Source organism: Python bivittatus, unplaced genomic scaffold, assembly GCF_059951505.1.
Source record: "Python bivittatus isolate LINGU-HERP-01145 unplaced genomic scaffold, Pbiv_v1 ctg000690_np1212, whole genome shotgun sequence".
Classification (NCBI taxonomy): domain Eukaryota; kingdom Metazoa; phylum Chordata; class Lepidosauria; order Squamata; family Pythonidae; genus Python; species Python bivittatus.
In genome coordinates this window covers 1,931,338-1,954,395 of record NW_028277096.1, presented here as the reverse complement: position 1 = coordinate 1,954,395, position 23,058 = coordinate 1,931,338, and the positions used below count along the sequence as shown (strand labels likewise).

At 43.0% G+C, this 23,058-nt stretch overlaps 1 protein-coding gene across 8 annotated transcripts in view; it reads left to right on the top strand.

The window, feature by feature from the left end:
• The window catches only part of HMBOX1 (homeobox containing 1), a 128,633-nt gene that overhangs the window by 37,512 nt on the left and 68,063 nt on the right, over window positions 1–23,058 (top strand). Inside the window, exon 2 of one of the 8 annotated variants that reach the window (XM_088152542.1) lies at window positions 20,405–20,510. The exons of the other annotated variants lie outside the window; for them this stretch is intronic. The gene's annotated coding sequence lies outside the window, so the exon portion shown is untranslated. The remainder of the gene's footprint in view (window positions 1–20,404; window positions 20,511–23,058) is intronic. 8 annotated transcript variants of the gene reach the window in all.

Sequence of the window (23,058 nt, the reverse complement as noted above, 5' to 3'; positions counted from 1 at the left end):
CCTTGATAATACTGCAATGTTTGGCGGGACCATGTGCTTAGTCTTTAATTACAGGCAAGAACAGGTGGACATAGACTAAAGAAACTTGATTTCCAAGGATGCTTAAACAATATTTCTTTTTATTGTGGATTAAAATGCAATCAGTTTATTAATACCTGTACCAGTATGTAAATGCAAACAGTATTAACCATGTCCGAAACTGCTATTTAGCAAACAGGCGTTCAGTGTGACTCCTTTGCCATGAATTGTGAATAACGAACGTTGTCATCAAAGTTTCCAGCTCCAGCATGGTATTGCTGCTAAAGTACTGGGGTGGGACTGGGAAGACATCAGTTCAGTTCCCACTGAACCATAAAGCTCACTGATTTGGGGAGTTTGTGACTATCTCACAGGCATGGTGTTGTGAGGATTAAATGAAGGAAACTTTCTATGTGTGTTCTCTTGAGCTTAGTGGAAATGTAAAGTACACTAGGGATAGGCAAAAGATCTCAGTTGGATCAGTCCCAATGGTTTATAAATTCACATAGGTAATATGAAGTGGAAATTGGGGAATTGTAAACACACCTGACAATTTTTCAGTGATTTTCAATTCTGGCATAAGCTTCTCACATGTTGAAATATCACAGTAGAGTTCTGAATGTTGGTCCTTGCTCAGAGTGACTATGAATTCTATTCCAACATATGCATCCCTATTTTTCTTAAAGACTTGCTGTTAGGAAAAAAATGAAAGAAAGAGAGGAGAAAACAGACTAAGTTATAACTTTGGGATAATCAGCTGCTTCCCAGATAGCACTTTGAACAGATCTGCAAAATTAGTACTGTAATAGACAAGTTAAACACAGGCCATGCATATGAGAGCCAGGGTACTGTAGAGGTTAAGGCCTTGGAGTAGGACTGAGAGATCTAGATTCAAGTCTACCCTCAGCCATTGAATCTCATTGGATGTAGAACTCATCATTCTCAGCCCAACCTATGTTACAGGGTTGTTGTAGGAAAAGTCAGAGAAGGGAGTATTATATACCCTTCCTTGCAAGAAAAGTGAGCAATAAGTCTAAGTAATAAATACATTAAAAATATATATATATATATATAATTTCTGCTGGATACTACAGTAGAGTGTCTTGGAGCTATAGGCAAGGCCAAAAAGATAGAATATCCAGAAGAAGGCAAGGCAAATCACTTCCATGTTGTTGCCTTAAAAACTGCATGGATATGTCCAAATATCTACCAAGAATCTAACTGAACTCAATAATTTTTTTAGTCCCAAAGTGACAGAAAAATATAGATTCTCAGTGGCTGAGTCAGAAAGATTCAGGCTTAACTTGAGGGAGTCTCTACCTTTTTGAACATTGGCTGGATCACAATGTGGCTAGGTTTGGCTTGGTGTGTCCTAGAAGGTTGTCAAGTGTAACCTAGAAATACCCATCATCAAAGAAAGAAACAAACAATGTGCACATAGCCCAATCTCTGACTGAAGCTGATGATATGAAACTGATCATCTTTATTTGGACTGTGTTTGGCATGCAATTGGATACTGTTCTTTCTAGTAACAAGACTGGTCCAAATGCTCTTAAACTTCTTATTTATTGAAAAATATAAAGTTGCCTTTCAGGTGAACTTGCCATTGCCTCCTTCCAGAACCCACTTTTTAAAAACTGTACAATCTAGCCTGTAGCCTTGGTATTTCCTGGTGGCTCCAGTTTCAATCCCATTTACTAAGCTTTTGCTCAATTCTGCTGTGTCCTGAGACCTCCTGCACAGCTTCTTTTCTCTTTTTATTCTGAACATATCTAAATCTGTCCTTTTTGTTGTCCTTGAAGTCTTTGCTAACTCCAGCTCGCGCATAATGTTAACTTTCTTGACATCATTTCTAAAGTTCTGGGATATTCATGTGTATTCTACGTGCCCTTCTTTCTATCTCTTAATCTCTTTCTCAGTTTTTTTCCTCATTGGAATTGTTTGCAATTGCAGTTTTTGTACCTCTTTGTTTAAATACTCCCACCTATCTTGGGAAGCTTTCACTGTTGGCATCTACTGCCATGAAAATATTCTGATGAGTTTATTAAAATTTGTTTTATTGAAATCCATTATATGCATGCATTTGATTACACACAGTTTGTTTCCCTTAAAATCAAGAACTCCAGCATTACAGTGTCACTTTCCATGAATGTTTTTGCTATATCCACTTCCTTGACTATTTCTTCCCTGTTGGTTAAGTTCATGTCAAGGATAACAAGTTCATGTCAAGGATTTTTGTGCTTTCCTGCAACCTCTGAAGGAGAGAAGTCTGAGCAATACAAATCAGGAATTTCCTGGAGGGATCAAGCATGGCAGAGTTTATCTCCCAACAGTAAATAATGCCCCTTTACTACTCCTTCAGCTACAACATTGTGGTCCCCCACTATTCCAGATACATAATGTGTGCATGGAGAAGATGAATAGTGGTTCTGTGAATCATAATGTGAATCACTTGTGTGTTTGATTAACTTTTAGTTGAATAATCCAGATGAGATTCTATTATGCTGCTTAGTGAAATGTTAATTTTAATTCTTTGTAACAGTATAAAGGAATGTCCTTGTTTAGATCATGGCACTTTTTGGACTCTCTTTTAAAGCAAGAGCAAACAATGCATACATCTAAAACAATGCATACATCTAAAACAATGTAATCAAATGCATGCTTAGTTTAGGGAGGGGGAAGGTCATTAATTGTTAGCTGCATGTTATTGCAGAAGCAACTGTAGGCTAGGTTGATGCTGGAGCAAGCAAAAGTTATGTTTGTATCAAAATAAAAATCAATGCAGAAAGTCAGCTAGGTAAAAACATCAATATACAAGTTTTAGAAAATAAAATTGTTGGCATTTACCATGATTTAACATGTAGGCTAATATGGTGGAAAGCCTGACTGAATTAAAAACATAACAAAACAACTTTGCCCAGCAGTAGAAGATAATCAGAAATCATTCTCTTTCCACAGCTTGAGAAAACTCCTGAGCAATGGCTCTCTTGAATTCTACCAAACCCATTTTAAACATTGGGTGGCAGAAGGAAAATCCTCCTGAAGTATTTAAAGTTGAGGTGGGAATCTTTTTGGTCCCAAGTGCTGTCTGCAGTGTTAGATATTAGGTAAGGGCTATATATATACACACAGTACTGGTATAGACATATGTGTACAGACATCTGGGCATTTACATGCAATCTCTTTGCCTCCTCTGAGCAGTCTTGCCTAGAGAGAAATCATAGCTGTAATATACCTACATGCTTCTAACTTCCACCCAGAACACACCACCAAATCTATAATCTATAACCAAGCTCTGTGCTACAACCTCATTTGTTCTGAACCATTTGACAGAGATATTCAATTGTTGGAAATAAACCAGGCATTCAGGAGACTGAACTACCCACCCAACAAGATCAATAGACAAATCAATAGAGCCTGATCAATTCTCATGGAGGACCTATTAAAATAAAGACCACAAAAACAGAAAAAAAAATTAAACTGTCATCAAGAGCTCGCAGCTCAAGCCACTCAAACACCTTATTAATTAGCTACAACCCATAGTGGACAATGACATCATACTTTCTTAGCACTGGGTGGCAGACCCATTCTTGAGTACAGAGAGCTACCCAACCGAAAGCAGATTCTCATAAGCAACAAGAAACAACAGTACAATGTTGCTAACATGGGAATCAGACCCTGCAACAAACCCAGATGTCTCCTTTGCCCCCACATGTACACCACAGCACCATCATAGGCACCTGCAACTTCATACCCAAGATTAGTGGCACCTTTAGATTCTCTTTCTCTAATGTGATATATATGCCATCATCTGCCAACAGTGCCCCTTTGGATTCTACATTGGACATACATGCCAGACTTTGCACAAAAGAATTAATGGACAAAAGCTTGACATCAGAACTCAAAGTAAGGACAAAGTGAGCATTTTAACATCCCAGGATACTTGACTGCAGATCTCAGGGTAACTGTTTTGGAACAATGAAACCTCGCCAGTACTACAGAGCAAGAGACTGTAAAACTCACATACATCAAAAGAGTTCATGCTATCTCAGAAGGTCTTAATAAATACAATAAGATTTTAATGTATTGCAATTGTTAACTGATGAGGTACTTGTAATCTGTTTTACATGTAACCTATATCTGCATAACCATCCAGTCTTCCCCTCCCTCTCCCCCTCCCTCTGCCTCATCCCAGTTTAAATCTTACATCAGTTTAACTACTTATTGCATCTGATGAAATGAGATACAATTCACAGAGGTTTATGCCTTTTAATAACATTGGTTAGCCTGAAAAAGTGCTATCAGTCTTCTCCTGATTTTTGGCTCCTATAGACTAACACAACTCTCCTCCTGCAATAGGTGTAATAGTGGTAAGTGAAACAGTATTGTGAGCATGGAACAATTGGGTATGTGTGTGTGGGGATCTCTGTTCTTCTAGCCCTGCAAGTTAGAACAGGCTGCCAGAACCCTTTTATTGTAAATTAATGAAATAGACACGCTGCCACTATTCATATTATTTACAATAATTACTAAACCTCAACTTGAATAAACAAGAATCTAGGCCTAAAGGAGCACCTTTCTGAGAGCTTTTTATTGCTGTCCTTAAGAACCATATATACAAAGCAGTCTGCCACGTCCCCCATACTAGGCAAAAGGCTAAATCAGGGCCCAATTCAGTACATTTATTAAAGAATCCAGCAGAGAGGAATCAGAAATGAAAAGAAAATAAAGTATGAATTTTCCTAATTATAACTTACCAAACCTAGTTATGTAAGCTTATCAGAAACCTTATTCATTCATTAAGCTTACAAGATGTTTCCTGGGACTTCACAGCAGGATCTGGCCTTTAGTCTTTGCCAGTCTTAATAAATCAGGTTCATTTAACTGAGTTTACTAGGTTGGTAGGAGTAACTTTGAAGGAGGAATATCCACTGAGGAGCAGAATCTGGATTTGTCATTGAGCATCTACAGCGTTTCTTAATGGCTGCATGTCATAAAGTGTTATGTAAGGAAATGCTTATTTTTGATAAGCCTTGGTTTTGTTTATTGTAACCAGTATTTAGATTATGTCCAGAAATGGACTGGTAGCCAATGAAACTACTCTAATATCAGACTTGAAAACAGACATAGTAATGAATCTTGAATTTCCATGCACTTAACCTCTCATTCAGGAACTTGCATAGAGCAGAAGCTCACAGATATGATACAGCTAGATTAGTTCCTGTATTGCAAACAAGAATGAAGCCATATTCACACAGATCCTCCTACTTTACTCTGTGTGTGTGTGTGTGTACTGCAGGCTTTACATTCTAGGCTGTTTCCTCCTCCTGTTTGAAGTCCAATAGAAAGTTGTCCATTCTCTTGAGATTGGACAGCACCTGTTCAGTGTTGATGTAAAAATTCTGTGTGGCCTGGGAACCACTGGTTCCTAACTCACCAGGTTCATTCCTTATCTATCTATCTATCTATCTATCTATCTATCTATCTATCTATCTATCTATCTATCTATCTATCTATCTATCACATTTGTATAGCCGCCCATCTCACAAATGACTCTAGGTGGCTCACAACTGTTAAAACAAGAACAGAAATAGTAAAAATATAAATAAACACAACATACAACTATACTAAAACCACAATTAAAAATTCAGTAAAACACAAAACATAGTCACAGTCTGCAGAAACCATTCATTCCTTTTAATATAGCCATTGCCAAGGCTTACCACTACTGCTTGGATCCCCAGGCATGATGGCACAGCCAAGTCTTCAGGCCCTTCCTAAAGTTCAGAAGGGTTGGAGCCAATCTAGGTTCCAGGGAAACGATGTTCCAAAGGGCGGGCGCCACGGCAGAAAAGGCTCTTTTCCTGTGTCCTGCCAGATGACATTTCTTAGTAGATAGAACACTGTGGTATTTTGAAAAATAATGTGGTATCTTCTAGATTTGTTCAAACTTCTATCATCACCCATATTTTCACCCTTCTTTTTTTATATAGTAATAGTATAGTAGTAAATAAAAGAAAAAAAACTTATTTTTTATATAACACCAGCATGTGTGGCCCTTTTACAGAGCATAAGAAGCCAGGTCCATGCCCCAGGGAGATTACAATCTAAATCTCAAGTGTTATATATCTTAAAGATACTTTGGATGGCAGTGTTCACATTCAACCTGGCCTGCTCATAGCCCTAAACAAGCAGTGGGGGATGATTAGAGCCTTGTGACTGATCTGTTTTTCAAATTAATCCATTAATCCAAATCTTCCTTTTGCCAATGCCATGAATAACAGCTAGTTTTCAGTCCACCTCCATGAGGACATGCCCACTAGGGAGCTGGAGAGGAAGGATATGCCCAGGGGCCAGCAGAATGGCAAGGGAAATTCTACCCAAGCATAAGAGCTCTGGATCTTAATGGAGTACTTAGTGCTAATTTATGGCTATATCAGTAGCACTGACTGGAAATTGTGTTTATTCTTTTGCAATAAGAAACAACTCTTAGAGCTGCCTCCTATTTATTTTCGTTGCTAGTGATAAATGGGGTGTTTTTCTTATGAACATGATGGTGAAATCTTATGGCTTTTTTAAAAAAAAAAAACAATCAGGAAATGCCCCTTTTCCCACTTGCATAGTCAAAATGGCTTCCTTGGCTTGCAGATAGCTTTTTAATGGCTCCCATCACCGTGCAAGCTACACATTTTGTAGCACAAGGAGAATAAAAGTGATTCTTCTGCTAGTCCCATCAAATTGTAAGCGGGATAGTTGATAGGGCTGGCACTGTTGAGTATCTTCTCCAGACCATGTCGCAAGAGAGACTTACCAATAATTAGGGTTCCCTGAAACTGTTCATGAGAGTGTCTGGTACTCCTCCATTTTTTCTTCTTTGGTAGGGTGCTGCCACCCCATTAAGGACATGGGTCAACCTTTTAAAAAAAAATTACATGCGAGAATGCCAAGGTCTTCCTTGTAATTAGGTTCTGGACATTTTTAAGAACAAGTATTTTTTAAAAACCTTGTTTAATTTCATGGTGCTGAGATGGCATTTCAGGATATTGTGGATACCATGTTATTGACTCTGGGATTGCTATACATATTAACCTAGCTTGCAGAGTTGTTTGTTTGTTTATTTATTCATTCAATTTATGTAGCCACCCATCTTACATATGTGACTCTGGGCAGCTCACAGGTTAAAATGACAAAAAACAGAACTCATATAAATAAAAATTATTTAAAAACAAGTTAAAGCAATTAAAACAAATTAACCAAAAACATAAAATGCGGGAGAGTGCCAACCAGCAACTTACAAATAGTGGAGTCCTTGGGGTTCTCTGAGTTTGGCTGTTTTCTTGCAAACGTTTTGTTACCCGACTAGGTAACATCTTCAGTGCTAGAACTTACAAACAATAAACCTTATCGCAGGCTCCATGCCTCCATGGGATCCCCAGGCCTGTTGGCAAAGCCATGTCCTCGGGGACTTCCAAAAGGTCAATAAGGTTGGGGCCAGTCTAACCTCAGGAGGGATGATGTTCCAAAGGGTGGGTGCCACGGCAGAAAAGGCTCTCCTCCTGAGTCCCATCAGATGAAACTCCCTAGTAGATGAGACCTATAACGTGCCCCTTCTGCCGCAACTGATGGGACAGGTAGATGTAACAGAGGAGAGGCAGTCCCTCAAATAACCCAGCCCCATGCCATGTAGGGCTTTATAGGTCATAACCAGCACCTTGAATTGAGCCTGGAAACAAACTGGCAACCAATGCAGCTTGCAGAGCAGAGATGTAATGTGTTCTGATCTTGGAGTGCACATAACTGACCGCGCTGCTGCATTTTACACCAGCTGTAGCTTCCGGATACTCTTCAAGGGCAGCCCCATGTAGAGTACATTACAGGAATCCATTTGGGAGGTGATTAGGACATGAGTGTCAGAGAGTAGAACCTTTTGATCCAGGAACAGGCACAACTAAGTACACAACCTGAAGTTACAGAAAGGCCATGACTCCTCAAACAGGAGCTGTGAGTCCAGAAGGACCTCCAGATTGCGCACAGGGTCTCTTTGGGGCAGTGCCCCATCCAGGATCAAAAATGGTAAATTCCTGGATCCTGAAGACCCCAAAACCCAAAGCCACTCAGTCTTGCCAGGGTTGAACCAAAGCCTGTTGTTCCACATTCAAACCCCCACAGCCTCCAAACATCAAGACAGGACATCAGTAGCATTGCTTACCCCATGGTGACAGATGACTTCACCCAATAGCTTCATGTAGATGTTCTAAGCATTGTTGACAAAAAATACATGACATGATTTAAATGTGTGGAAAAACAGATTGCTGTGTTTTTAGACAGGCAACTGAGTTGGATATTTTTACCTCCTCTCCCCTGCCCATTAGTTCCTAAGGCATTCCTTCCGAACACCCATATCAGTATATTACTTACTTACGTAATTTACATTTCCCTGTTAGAATGTGTGTTAGTTCTACTCATTGTAACCGAGGAGCGACTCATATGGAACAGGTGAATATTGGGACTCTCCAAAATACTGCTGATGCCTTTGACTTTTTAGTTTGGATAAATTTCCATTGGAATGATGGAAAAAGAATGTCGTGTCCCAAGGCATCTTGGCAATAATGCTGATTTCTTGTTAAGAATACATGGAACCTTATGGAAAATATATTTTACTAAATTGCCTATAGTAAACTAGTTGGCAAACAATTCCTTTTTTCTTCCCAAAACCTTTTTATTTATAAATTTATTTCTCATTGCGGAACTAAACTTACAAAATGTTTGTGCATTTTGATACAGGTAAGGAGATAAATTTAATATGCATTTAATCATCTTCAAAGATTTATTTTAATATAGCTCACATCTTTCAATAAATAAAACAATGGAGTCCTTGGGGTTCTGCAAGCTTGGTTGTTTTCTTGCAGACTTTGCATTACCTGTCTAGATAACATCTTCAGTGCTGGAATGGAGTGGAGTTTGCTCCCTGTTTATATAGAGTAGCTTGCCCTGTCAGCGTTGGTGGTTACCTAGACGGGCAATGAAATGTCTGCAAGAAAACAACCAAGCTCAGAGAACCCCAAGGACTCCACAGTTCAACCCTGAGCTACATATATTCTCTCCTATTGGTAAATAAAACAATGTTAAATATTTTCCTAATTAAGTTTGTAAATAGCTTTTTAATCACAGTCATTTCTAGAAAGATCCATCAAATTCTTCCAGAGGAACAAAGTTGTTGCTAGTTACTCAAGTTCTGATCAGGGGCACAACAATATTAATACATCAATCTATTGAACCCAACTGATTTTTTAAAATTGTTATGGTCTTCTGTGCAGTACTACAATTGTAGCTGAAGTGCCTGTTCTCATGCAAAATCTGCTGCTTCTACCATGGATAAGTTTTTAAAGCATTCTGCTTAGGCATTTAGATGTTATACTAGATGTCTGTGATATGTTCAGTTATATGCCATGGAGCTAATTTGTTATGAATAATGTTCTCAGATTTCAGTTGAGTAAACTGGTAGATCAGGAGGAAGTGGAAATAAGACAACACTTCACCCCCAATGCCTTTGGATCTTACCCACAGCCTCTGCTCTTCAGCCCTGTCCTCCATCGCAGCAATCAGGCTAACAAAGAAGAGACTTCATTCATGAAAATGGGATTTCTGACCCTCTCTGCCCCAAATTATTGGCCATGGGGAAGGAGGGGGTTCTAGGGGGGAGGGGGCTCTGGGGTGAGTGGCAGTTTGGATGGAAAGCTAAATTCTCTTTTCTAGTGCCCTGTGCCCTCCTCCCCAAAATTGCCTCCATTTGGCAGATTGGCATAGAAAAATCGTCCCGTTTGTATAAATCAGACCTGCTTCTAAAGTCCAGTGGCTGCAGGAAGAGGTGCATTTGGTGTTACAGGGACTCCTTGTTTAGCAACCACAGCTGGGACTGGCAACTTAGTTGTTAAGTGAAATGGTTGCTAAGTGAAACATGACTGTGCTTATGACCTTACTACAGCTTTCCTTTGCTTTACAGATCTGTGAAGGTCGTAAATGCAAGGATTGGTCATAGAGTTATTTTATCATCACCATCATAACTGCAAACAGTTAACAGTTAGTTAACAGTTGCTAAACGGGGACTACCTGTAGCTCCTAAAGAGGATTCATTTTTGCCTTCCACATTCAGCATAGGCAGATTATTTCAGACCCTACATCTCTCTCTGAATAAACATCTGCCTTCTGTACATATTCTTTTTATTCTTTCCCATTTCCCATTTATTTTTTTCCTTACAGCAAAGCAAGGAGACAATTAAACTGTGACTATCATGGGAAAAGTTAATGAAAAAAACAACTAAAATTAAAAGTTAGCAGCCTTTGGAATTAACGTGAGCTAAGTTGAATATTAAATATTGCCACTTGCAACTAGTGAAAAAGGAAGACAATTTTAACTACTTAAAAGTTATGTTTTGAAGAAATGCGTGAAGCTTAGTGAAGGAATTACCTATTAGAATTCTTTTTCCATTTTCAAACACAATGAGCTTCTTCTTTCCACAAAAGCATGCTAATATACTTCCTGCTTTATCTGAAACTGTTATATTCATCATACAGTTTTTAAAATAACAATTGACCGGTACTAGTATTTAAATTAGATCCTCCTCATCCTTGCCAGGTGAAGTATTTACAAAAGTCAATACATCATAGGTGTTCCAAAATAACCAGAAAGGAAGATATTCATAGTCAAGTGACAAATAAAAGCTGTTTTTACAAAAAAGAAATGGGGGGGGAGAAAAAAAAAGACTTCCCATTGTAACAGCTTTCATTGCTCAAATGGCAACAAAGGGGTATGGTATATATATTTTTGAATTACGAATAATAGAAGTGCCTGGAAATCAGTGATGGACTGCAGAGCTTTGCAGGATGGAAGGGGGCTATAAAGCAGCTTGGAGTGAAAGGTTTGTTGATCAGGCTGCCTAGAGAAGGTGCATGATATTTGTAAAAAATGTATATATTTGTGTGTGAGGGGGAAAGGAAGATTAACACAACTGTGCACTTTTATGTTAGAGAAAGAAAATGATTTAAGATACATTTCTTAAACTGCATTTGTTTCAACAAAATGGCGTGACGTGGGTGATGTAATGTGAAATGATTATTGTTATTTCAGGAGACTTAGTGCTGCTTTCAACATGTCCAGAATTTTGAAGTTATTTTTAGCACAAATTCCTAGTAGCATAAATTTATGATAGGCTTATTAACATGCAAATTAAGAATAGCTCATTTACTGCTGTGTCTTTGGGGGCCTGTACATTTAGCAGCAGAAATGGCTTCTGTTTGTCCTGGGATTAGTCTTTTCTCTTACTTGCTGTCTTTTTTCCCTGTACCAGTGGGCTGCCTTGTTGACTTCTGCAAGTGCACAGAAGATGCCGACATAAACTAAGAGACACTTTTTAAATGGAAATGTAATATATTAAAATATGCATTGTAAAGCAATATTTGATACCAATGTGAAGAAACAAACAGCATGGAAGAATTGTTACATCATTTTGTAATAGTTCAATATACTCTTTCTTTAATGTATTATATATAATAATCTATCTAATTACGTTACTTTATTTAAAGTAAAGAACTTTTAAATGACCACATTTCACAGGAAGGCAAACTATTCAGTGTCTCAAACTAAACTTCCATTTTGGTAAAAACATGTTACCCTGTATAGAATTCTAAAGTGGCTCTGTAAAAAAAAAAAAAACTTGAGAAAGCTGAGTTTCCAGTTTCTTTATCTGGTTATACTGTAAATAGTTTTAAAAGGTTGATTTTTAAGGTGAAAAGTTAGCCATTTCATTAACTAATTAACTATTTCCCATGACTGAACTGTGGTGATTTTTCCTTGAACACACTTCTCACAGCTTATTTTAAAATGCTTTACCATGCTCATGCTCTCATTTGCTCATGAGAGTGGATGTCAACTTTTATTATGTGGGAGATATCTCTTTCCTTTCTGCAGTCACCTGTACTGGCACTTGGCAAAACCTCCTGTTTACTAGGCCCAAGTGTATGCATTCAACAGAGACATTCATACTGGCCATCCCCCACTCTTAGCATTGACTTATCTAACCTAGTACCTGCCCAGTGTCTTGGATTTCAGGTCTCATAATCCATCATGGGCATGGTCTTTGAAGTCAACATCTGGAGGACTTCTGGTAGGGAAGACTGTCTATATAGAAGTCCATATCCACTAATGCTGTAGAAAGGGGCAAAGAACAAAAAATATATATGAGTCTGGGTATGTTCTACATACAGATGCTTGTAACTGATCCATGGCAGTCTTTTAAAATGAAAAGCTACTGTGAGAAGGCAGGGAGAAGTGAGGGCCTCAAACGAACCATGTTTGCTAGGGGAGAGCACTGTGCACCATGGGGCAGCCTTGGGGGGGTGGCAGGAGGGAGGATGGGCAGAAGGCACACTCGCACCAGAGTGGAGAGGGACGGCAGGAGGGAGGAAAGACTGCAGGCAAGAGGCACGTTCGCTCCAGAGTGAAGAGAAACGGCAGGGGGCGGCTGTCGGGTCAAGTGGGGATTGGAATGTGTATTGCGCTGATTGGATTCGGAAAGTGGAATGTCTGCGGTTTTGCGGTTAATTAGCGGCGCTCCGGGGCGGTAAAAAGGTGAGATTGTGAGCCAAGCCCTCGTAGGAGGGGGAGGACAGATAGGGGGTATAAAAACCTGTCAGACCTTGCTTCGGGGTTCCTCCATTGCTGCGGGAGGGACCCACCTTTGCAAACGTGCCCAATAAAAACTTCTGTCTACTGGACAACCGAACCCGTGTCTGTCGTTTTCTGACAAAATTGGCGAGCCAGGCAGGAGTCCTCGACGTGGACCGGACTGTGGGGAACCGGTGAGTAATCGGCCGTAACACCCCGTTGAGGTGTCTCCCGTTTTCCCCGGAGTCGGGTCCAGGACGGGACTCCAATCGCCAGTCAGACAGAAGTAAAGAGGAAGTTGGCCGACGAGGGGACCTCTGGGAGGTCTGGTGAGTACAACCTACCCATAATCTCGGGGAGATTAGCGTGGTTACGAGGCGTTGGACGCCGCAAGGGGACAGAAGAGTCCGGGACCTTCTGTAAGGTGGGAAACGTAGTCAGGAAGGATGGGTAAGGCGCAGAGTAAGAGTGTAAGGCCAGGGGCCAGTGGGAAAAACGCAGTAGGGGGAATCCCCACGGATTCTCCATTAGGACAATTGTTGCAACAATGGGAGACACCCTGGTTGTGTCCATTCACCAGGGGTCTGGAAAAACCGACCATGATAACTTTGTGCACTAAAGAATGGCCAAAATATCCACTAGTGGACCCCGAATTCCCCTACCATTGGGATACTCTTGGAATCCCCAGTAATTACTGGGTGACCCAACTAAAAAACTACATTGTGGAGCATAAAATGTTAACACAGGAACCCTATGTGGAAGTCTGGTTCCATGTTCATTGGGAGGGGCCTCGACCCAAGTTAGCCAAAATTTTTGTCCAAAAAGAACAGGAGGATGAGGAGGAGGACCTCTGGCTGACTAGACCTCAATGGGGGCCGCCACCTCCTCCTCCTCCTCCTCTTCCTACCGCTCCCCCTCCGGCGCCCCCACCCTATCCCGGGCTGCGGAAAGAGCTGGACCAGCTGAACCAAGACATTCAGAACTTGCCCTTTAGTCTAAGGTTGGCCAGTGCCTTCCCCGTCCTGGAGGTCCCGAACGGAACGAACGCACAGGAGGTGGCTGTCACCAGTTACTTAACAGTTCCCATCAAACCCAGTGAGTTGTGGAAAAAAAAAAAAAAGAGACCCTCCCTCGTATGCAAGAGAACGCCCATACCGCCACCGAACAATTGGAACTTTTTCTCGGCCCGGTGGAATACTCCTGGGGGAACTGAATTACATTTTAGCCCACCTCTATACGCCAGAAGAGAGGGGCCAGATTTGGCGAGCTGCGCTCGGGGCTTGGGAGCAAAGGAATGCAAATGTCCCAAATGCCCCGGCCGCAGATACTAAATTCCCTCTGGCAGACCCAAATTGGGATCCCAATAATGCTGAACATCGGGAGAACATGAGAGGAGTTTCCCCTTGTACAACTAGGGGGGTCATGGTTCCCCAACCGGGACCCACGGGGAACCCTTGGTAAACATCACGGTGGGTCCCACCGGCGAGGAACGGCAGTTCCTCGTGGATACCGGAGCCTCTCGAACATCGTTGTGCCAACCGATCCCAGGGATTGCGAAATCCCGGGGCGCGTCGGTATCGGTGATGGGGGTGGGAGGTTCTCCGGTCAAGGCAGACGTACTGGAGGGAGTGAGACTGGAGTGGAATGGGAAGGAGGTAACTGCAGATGTGTTACTGATCCCACAGGCAGGAGTGAACTTGCTGGGAAGGGATCTAATGGGTAGTCTAGGAGTGGAGTTGTGGAATGTGGAACAGGCAGAAAGGATGTGTTTGTTGCGGGAGGCGGACGTGGAGGTTGTGAACCCTGAGGTATGGGCAGGAGAAGGGGGGGCGGGTCGGTTTCGCATCGCCCCAATTAGCATCCCCTTGAAACCAGGGGTGGCGGGTTTGCGGCAAGCCCAATACCCGCTGTCCCGGGATGGGAGGCGTGGGCTGAAGCAACAACTGAGATGGACGGTGCTGCCCCAGGGGTACACCGAGAGCCCCCTCTTGTTTGGACAGGCATTGGAAGAGAAACTCCAGGGGTTCCGGGCCCCTGGGGGTTCTCGGGTGCTGCAGTATGTGGATGATTTGTTGGTGTCTGGAGAGAAGGAAGTAAAGGTGAGAGAAGACTCAGTGGCTTTATTGAACTGGTTGGCTGAAGAAGGATTGAAGGTGTCAAAAGGGAAGGTCCAATTTGTGGAAAGGGAGGTCAAATATTTAGGACATGTACTCCGGAAGGGCGAGAAGTTGATTGATCCTTCTCGGATACAGGGGATAATGCAGTTGAAGCCCCCTCATACTAAAACGGAGGTGCGGTGGTTTCTGGGTCTAGTAGGATATTGCAGGCTATGGATAGATGAGTACATGAGCAAGGCTCAGTTTCTGTATGAGAAGTTGAAAGGATCATCTGACAGGGTAGAATGGACAGAGAGGGACACAGAGAAGTGGGGAGAATTACGAAGGAGCCTGGTGACGGCCCCGGCTCTGGCTCTACCGAACTTGGCCCTCCCCTTTCACCTATACGTTACAGCCCATGGGGGAACCGCCATTGGAGTGCTGACTCAGAGACGGGCTGGGAAATATCAACCAGTGGCCTTCCTGAGCAAAGCCCTAGAACCAGTGGTGAGGGGATGGCCGACTTGTGTGCAGGCAGTGGCTGCCTCTGCTGTGCTAGTAACAGAAGGGAAAAAACTCACTTTTGGGAGCCCCGTGATTGTCCATTCACCCCATCAGATCTTAAGTGTGCTTAGTCAGCAGGCGGCTGCTTGAATGACAGAAGGAAGGATGTTGAAATATGAGACAGTTCTCCGGATAAGTCCTGATGTGGTGGTAGGAACAGACAGGAATTTGAACCCAGCGGAGTTTCTTGCGGGGGAGCGGAAAGAATGGGAGCCGGCGGAGCACGAGTGCTCCACCCTGTTGCAGCTGCAAACAAAGACCCGGGAGGACCTGCAGGAGGTCCCGCTGGAGGAGGGTGAGGTCTGGTTCGTGGATGGGTCTAGTCGAGTAGAGCAGGGACAAAGGAAGTCAGGGTACGCGATAGTGACTGCGGAGGGAGAGACAATAGAGAAGGGGGCACTACCAGCGGACTGGTCGGCTCAGCTGTGTGAAGTGCACGCTTTGAAACGGGCACTAGAGTTGGGAAAGGGAGTGTCCCTCACCGTCTACACAGACTCGCGATACGCCTGGGGAGTAGTGCACACTTTCAGGAAAATTTGGCTGGAACGGGGTTTACTCACAGCTGCTGGAAAGGGAAGGTTGCAGGGAGGAAGCAGGTCATTGGGTTACAATTGAGGGGACCCCAGTAGTGAGCCGTGCTGACATGAGGGGGATGGTGGAGAAACTGCACGAAGGGTCTCACGGGGGGTGCAGGCTTTGGTAGACACTGTAAAGCCGTGGTACTGGAGCCTGGGGATGTGGACAGAGGCGCAGGCTGTGTGCTGGAAATGCCTGATTTGTCAGAAAACCAATCGCAAAGCCATGAGGAGAAGGGAGAGGGGAGGAAGGCCCTTGGCAGTATGGCCCTTTCAGCGAGTCCAGGTGGACTTTACGGAACTCCCTCCTGTGGCTGGGTTGAAGTACCTGTTGGTACTCAAAGATCACCTCACTGGCTGGGTGGAAGCGGTGCCCAGCCGGAGGGCGACTGCACAGGTAGTAGCAAAAGTTCTCCTGGAACAGATCGTCCCCCGGTATGGGATAGTAGAGAGTCTGGATTCTGACAGGGGGACCCACTTCACCCACAAGGTGCTGCAGGAGGTCATGCAAAGCCTGGGGGTTCGATGGGAACTCCACACCCCTTGGCATCCTGACTCCAGTGGGAAAGTGGAAAGGGCCAACGGGGTGTTGAAGCAACATCTCACCAAACTGGGATTGGAAACAGGGCTACCTTGGACAAAGACACTTCCGGTTGCCCTGCTTCGAATGCGGACAGCCCCTCGCAAGGATGTGGGGGTCTCCCCGTTCGAGTTGATGATGGGAAGACCTTTCCTGGCTCCAATGGGAGAGCCTATCCCCGAGCTAAAGGATGCCTTCCTAAGAAAGTATCTCTTGGTACTGTCACAATCTCTCTTGTCTCTAAGAAAACAGGGACTCCTCGCTCAACGGCCCCCCTTGCTGAAAGACCAACACCCCCACAAGCCAGAGGATTGGGTCCTGATAAAGACGTGGAAGGATGAGAAGCTGAAGCCATCTTGGGAGGGACCATACCAAGTTCTCCTGACAACTGAATCAGCGGTTCGGACCCGACAGGGGGGTTGGACCCACTACCATCGGGTTAAGCGAGCTCCCGACCCCCGACCATGGACTGCCCAACCGGGAGACGGACTCAAAGTAAAACTTAAAAGGAACTGAACTAAGGCAGGGGAGGAGATGACCAACATAAAGGCGTAGAATTGGCACAGACAGCTTTGAACAGCACAACTTTTTGTGTGGGGCAACTCTTGACTGTGAATGGTGTCACCTCCACCTGTTTCTTTGGAATGCCCATCAGCTTGGAAGCATTGAAGAATGTTACTCAGATAGCGAATATTGATATCACTGGGGATGATCCCCCGTGGGGGGGGATGTTCTATCATTTTGGGTCTTCTCCCACACCAAGACCCTGGACTAATCAAAGGCAAATGGCTCTAAATCTCTTGGGGATAACCAATGCAACTCAATGTGTATATTTCAACAATACCCAGAACCGTACCCACCCACTGCCCTCAAAAGGTCCTGCTTTCACTTGTGGAGGGATCTATAATATCCCTTACGCCTCAACCCCTCTATACCTACCTAAAGGTTTCTTTTTGTTATGTGGACATGAAGCTTACACCTATGTTCCAGCCTATAGTTCAGGGGGCCCTTGTGCCATAGGGCGCCTGACCTCTCTATATGCCCTGCCTCCAATGCAAGCGCACCCATCAAAAGAAAAAAGAAAAAGGGAGCTGCCATCTGCTTGTGAGAGTGATGTGACACTCTTGTCCGAAACAGAAGCCATGGCTCTGGCCCTCTCCTTAGTAGGGGTTCCTGCACTAAGTGGAAGAACTTACCTGGACCTAAGGAAGGTGGCCTGCCTCCTGGCTAAAAGTGTCAACCTTACATCCTCTCTCATTGCAGCCCTCACTGAAGAAGTCACTGAGATCAGGAGGGCGGTCATTCAAAATCGGATAGCTATAGACTATCTCCTATTAAGGGCAGGACAAGGCTGTGAATCTTTTCAAGGTCTTTGTTGCTTTAACCTAACCAACAATGAGAATTATATTGAAGCAAAACTAGCCAAGTTGAAGACCTTAGCCTCTCGCATATCCGAGGATCCAGAGGGATGGAATTGGTCGTGGCTCACTAGTTGGTTACCTAACTTTGCTTGGTTAAAACAACTTTCTGTACTAACTATTGGCTTCATTGCCTTACTGGTCCTAGTATGTTGCTTAATGCAATGCCTCCCTGCTTGTGGGAATTAGCTGTCCCAGTGTGTGAAGCCCCGGGTCCGGGACGAGGGAGCAATCCTGTTAGCCAGGTTTGAGGCCCAACAGAGGCGTGAAAAGAAAAAGGGGGGATTGTGAGAAGGCAGGGAGAAGTGAGGGCCTCAAACGAACCATGTTTGCTAGGGGAGAGCGCTGTGCACCATGGGGCAGCCTTGGGGGGGTGGCAGGAGGGAGGATGGGCAGAAGGCACACTCGCACCAGAGTGGAGAGGGACGGCAGGAGGGAGGAAAGACTGCAGGCAAGAGGCACGTTCGCTCCAGAGTGAAGAGAAACGGCAGGGGGCGGCTGTCGGGTCAAGTGGGGATTGGAATGTGTATTGCGCTGATTGGATTCGGAAAGTGGAATGTCTGCGGTTTTGCGGTTAATTAGCGGCGCTCCGGGGCGGTAAAAAAGGTGAGATTGTGAGCCAAGCCCTCGTAGGAGGGGGAGGACAGATAGGGGGTATAAAAACCTGTCAGACCTTGCTTCGGGGTTCCTCCATTGCTGCGGGAGGGACCCACCTTTGCAAACGTGCCCAATAAAAACTTCTGTCTACTGGACAACCGAACCCGTGTCTGTCGTTTTCTGACACTACCTTAGACATTTTTCCAAAGCTTAGCGTATTATGCCCACTTCTGGGCATCATACTTTGAAAAGGATTTGGACAAATTGGGACAAGCCCAAAGATTATCAGGGAACTGTTGTAGGAAAAATGTGTGTAGTAAAAACATTTCAACAATGGAATCAATTACTAAGAGAGGTGCCATATCTTAGTGCAGAGCCAATTTTATAAGGAACTCCATTCCATTAATTCATATAATACCCCTTTTAGTATAAGCAAGAAGTAGGGCAGTAGAATCTCAGGCTACCTGTCTATTGTTGGTTCATGAATTGTGGCCTGTGACTTTCTTGCCACCATCTATAAAATTGCCATGTCAGTAAGCCAGGGGTTGCTTAAAGAAAGTTAGCAGTATTATTTTATTCTTTAAATTTCAGTTTTAGGTCTGTAACTTTTTATTTTGGCTAGTAGCAATTAAGCTATTAATATTAACTAGGCAGTTAAGAGCATATGCATTTAATACAACTGATTATTCCTGATTCCTTTATGCTGAATACAATAGCGAAGATTACTTGATATGCATATTTTAATTATAATGACCCTGTTTTTTGTCCTCTCAACAACTCTATAAACCTTTCCTAACCTATGAAAAAAGAACTGATGAAGACAGACTTTTTCATATTTTTCTCAGTGGCTTTGTTGACATGTAACAATAAGCCAGAACTCACCATCTGAGTTTCTGTGAACAATTACTGTGTTCAAGCAGCCTTTTAATTTCATATTTACCTTGGTAAAACAAACCAAGAAGAAACTATTGCAACACCTGAAAGTTTGGCTTGGCTGCTCCGAAACAAAACTAAACAAAATATGGGTATTGGCAACTCTAAGTGATTATCAGAAAACCATGCCCTGTTTCGGCATGCTGGGCTGCATGTGTGATACACATAATTTGCAAAAAGTAATTCATGAGTGATTGAACATTTGTACTTAATTTTAAAAAATGAAGTTTACTTTTGAAAATAAACTGTGTGAACCAACTGGCCCTTTTGTGCTATTGGAAAGGAAACAGTGCAGTATTCTCATGTCGGTACATTTATCCATTGGAAGGGGGCGGGGGGAAGAGACAGTGTATTAAGTTCATGGCAGGGGAGGGTTTGAACCTGAGTCTCCAAGGTGGTCTGACCTCGCCATTGAGCATCTTTCTGATCAGGCACTGAGGACCTCCAATGTGTGGGCCATTGGTGGTCCTCAGGGGCTTCCCGTCTGGCCTCTTGGTCTTTTCCTAGACTCCATTCCTTCTTTCTAGGCCAGGCATGGAAACAACTCTTTTTTCCAGTCAGCAGCTGATCAGTGATAAGCTCTGTCCCTGTTTGCTTTAAAAAAGCACTGAGACTCATTTTAAAGTCATGTGAATTGGGGGTGGGGGCGAGGAAACCTCTAGGAAGAGAAGGAACAATTGACTCCTCCTTGAAGAATCACTGCTGCGGCTTCAAGCCACAAGCCCAGCTTTCCAGTCTGGCTCCTCCAGTCAGGTTGGCTTACTGTTGGCGCATTAGTTCCCAGCCAGTTATGGACATGGTAATTTAATCCATTTGGGCACAGGTTAGGAAAGTCTGGCCTAGATTTACCCGCTTATATTTATTATGTGGAGTATGCTTTAATTCCACATGCAAGCCCTTCCTGGTTTACAGGAAACCAACATTGTTTCTAAGTTTACAATCCTCTTTCCTTTACACAGTTTCCTTCCTGTGTCTGATATGGAGTCCCAAGTCCTTGCTGTCTTTGTACAGCCAACCGCAAGCAGATATTTTTATTCTCCTTGGAGTCCTTTATAATGCAACAAGGTAAACAAAATGGCAAGCTGACCTTTTTCCTCCTCCCTCCACATTCCAAACTGTTTCCGCTCCCCAACGTCTTCCCCTTCCCCCTTGGCCAGTGTTATTTAATCCATTTATCCCAGCCCCCCACCCTCATGATAGGTTTTTTATGACTTTGTAAATCAACCCAAAGGCATCAAATCAAATGCTTACTTCCCAAAGACCCTGATAACGTATGTCTGCCGTTTCATTCTTGTCTAATCTAACAATTTGGTCATATAATAAAACCAGATTTCAGCAGATTTGTCAGCCATGACCTTCGCTTTTTATGAATCCAGGCTGGCTGTCCTCTTGTTAAATTATGCATTTCAAAGTGCTGCCATATTTGTGCTTTTATTAGCCTGCCCCTGTTGTAATGCATTCTGCAGCTCCTTTCTAAAATAATCCAATGTTAAATTTTAGTTAGGATAAAGGAGTCAGTCATATAAGGTTAGGGAGGAATTTTCTATGCTTTAATTGGATTTTTGTATTCAGTTCTTCTCAGGAGATGTCTGTGTGCTGTTTTAGGGGACAGAGATATATGTCGAGAGACCCCTTACATAGCCTACATTAGGGGTTGTTAGATGACAGCTCACAGATAAGAGTTGACTCCCAAAGCAGTTTTATTTTTCTGCTGCTGGACTTGCCACATCTTAATTAAACTGCAACTAAAAGATTTGCTTGTAGACACATAAGATAGCGTTGACCCTTGTAAATTGGCCTGTTTGTAAATATGAGTACAGCTAGTCCTCGTTTAGTGACCGCAATTAGGACCAGCAACTCAGTCATTAAGTGAAGCAGTTGCTAAGAGAAAATCATGTGACCGCGACGGTGCTTATGGTTTTACTTTGGTTTTACTTTGCTTCTTGCTACTTTCTTTGGCTGAACTGGGATTTTTTCTCTTTCTCTTTGAGGACATCTTGGGGTAAATAAGCAAGTGAAAATAAGAACAGAGAGACATGGCAAAGGTCATAAATTCAAGGACTGGTCACTAAGTTGTTTTTTAGCACTGTAACTTCAAATGATCATTAAACAAGGCAGTCACTAAGCAAGAATTACCTGTATACTTGTTTTCTTCCCTGGTCTCAGCAACTAAGAATTTGCTACTTTATAAACAGTGGCAGCATCTAGTATCCTCATGCAGCTGTCAGGCGTCCCAGCAAAATCCACAGTTGCTGCTGTTCGTTTTTGGTCTGCCCAGTTGATTTGGATTTATGGTGCCTGCCCTATTGATTTTCCCACCATGCTCCAGAGGACTTGATTTAATGTTGGTATGAAGCTCTGCAGGAGAATTAAGTGGTAGGTGACTTTCTAGAGTCAGCTGTGAAGTAAGCCCTGCACTGGACTGCAAATAGATAAAGAAAGCAGCACTGTTATTAGAAGGCCCCATTCAAAATGCTTTCTAAGCTGGATCATGATTAACTTGCTCTGGCCTAAAAGTGAACCAGGGTTGAAGCCTGGGCTCTAAGTTCTTAGATCTTGGTACCTTCAACCATAAGCTCTATCCTGATTGTGTTAATTAAGTATTTAAAAACATAAGACAGAATTCCAGTTGAGATAGGTTATAATTCTCCTAATTCCCAGTTGGCTTTGCCCATATCCATGTTACCCGAGAATTGTGGTCGAACACATCTGGAGTGTACCAGATTGGAGAAATAACAACTGTTTTTCTACAACAATGCCTATTTTTCCAGCAATCCGACATGCCAGGAATTGGCAATATTTTCGGGAGGTAGGCACCCAATATATATATTTTTTAAGTTAAACATTGCTGAAATCTCATCAGATGTGGATCTTGCATGGGTTTCATGAGATTCTGACATGCTTGAAATTTCATGTAATCTCCCATGAAAACACTGAAATCTTACAAGACTTCAGACTTTTTACTAAAATACATGTAATTGGAAAGGCAGCAGCCCTAGAGAAGGCGAGAAAGAGAAACTGGCCAATCGGTTCCTAAAGAGTCCATAACAGTGTCAAGATTTGAACAGTTCATTCCTTTCACTAGCATGCTACAGTACCTCACTGAGCAGTGATAGTTAATTGCATGATTTAATTAATTAATTAATTAATTAATTAATTAAATTTGTATGCTGCCCATCTCCCACAGCAGGTGGCTCTGGGCAGCTCACAGTTAAAGTAAAACCCACATTGGTTACCCTACTCCTTAACAATATTTGGTTTTTGAGGTAGTACCAATTAACATTTGGCCCAATGAGGCAAACCGCTCTTTAACAGGTAGTAATCAACAGGTAGAAGAACTGGAACACCCCGTGCTGCAAAAAGGCTTGTCATATTTCATTACCCTCACCTGAAAATGTGCCAGTGTTGTGTCTAAATAGAGGAGGGGAAAGTATTTTATATGTCTTCTAATCCAAAGTCCAGAACTGAGCAAAGAATCTGAAGGAGGAGGCCAAAGGGGATCAGTACCTTCCAGCACTTAGTGCAGCCATTTAGCGGCCCTATTAGTATGTTAGATTTCCTGCTGCCTTGCAGAGCAAGCATCAATAGCCACTTAAGGGATTGCTTTTCCTTG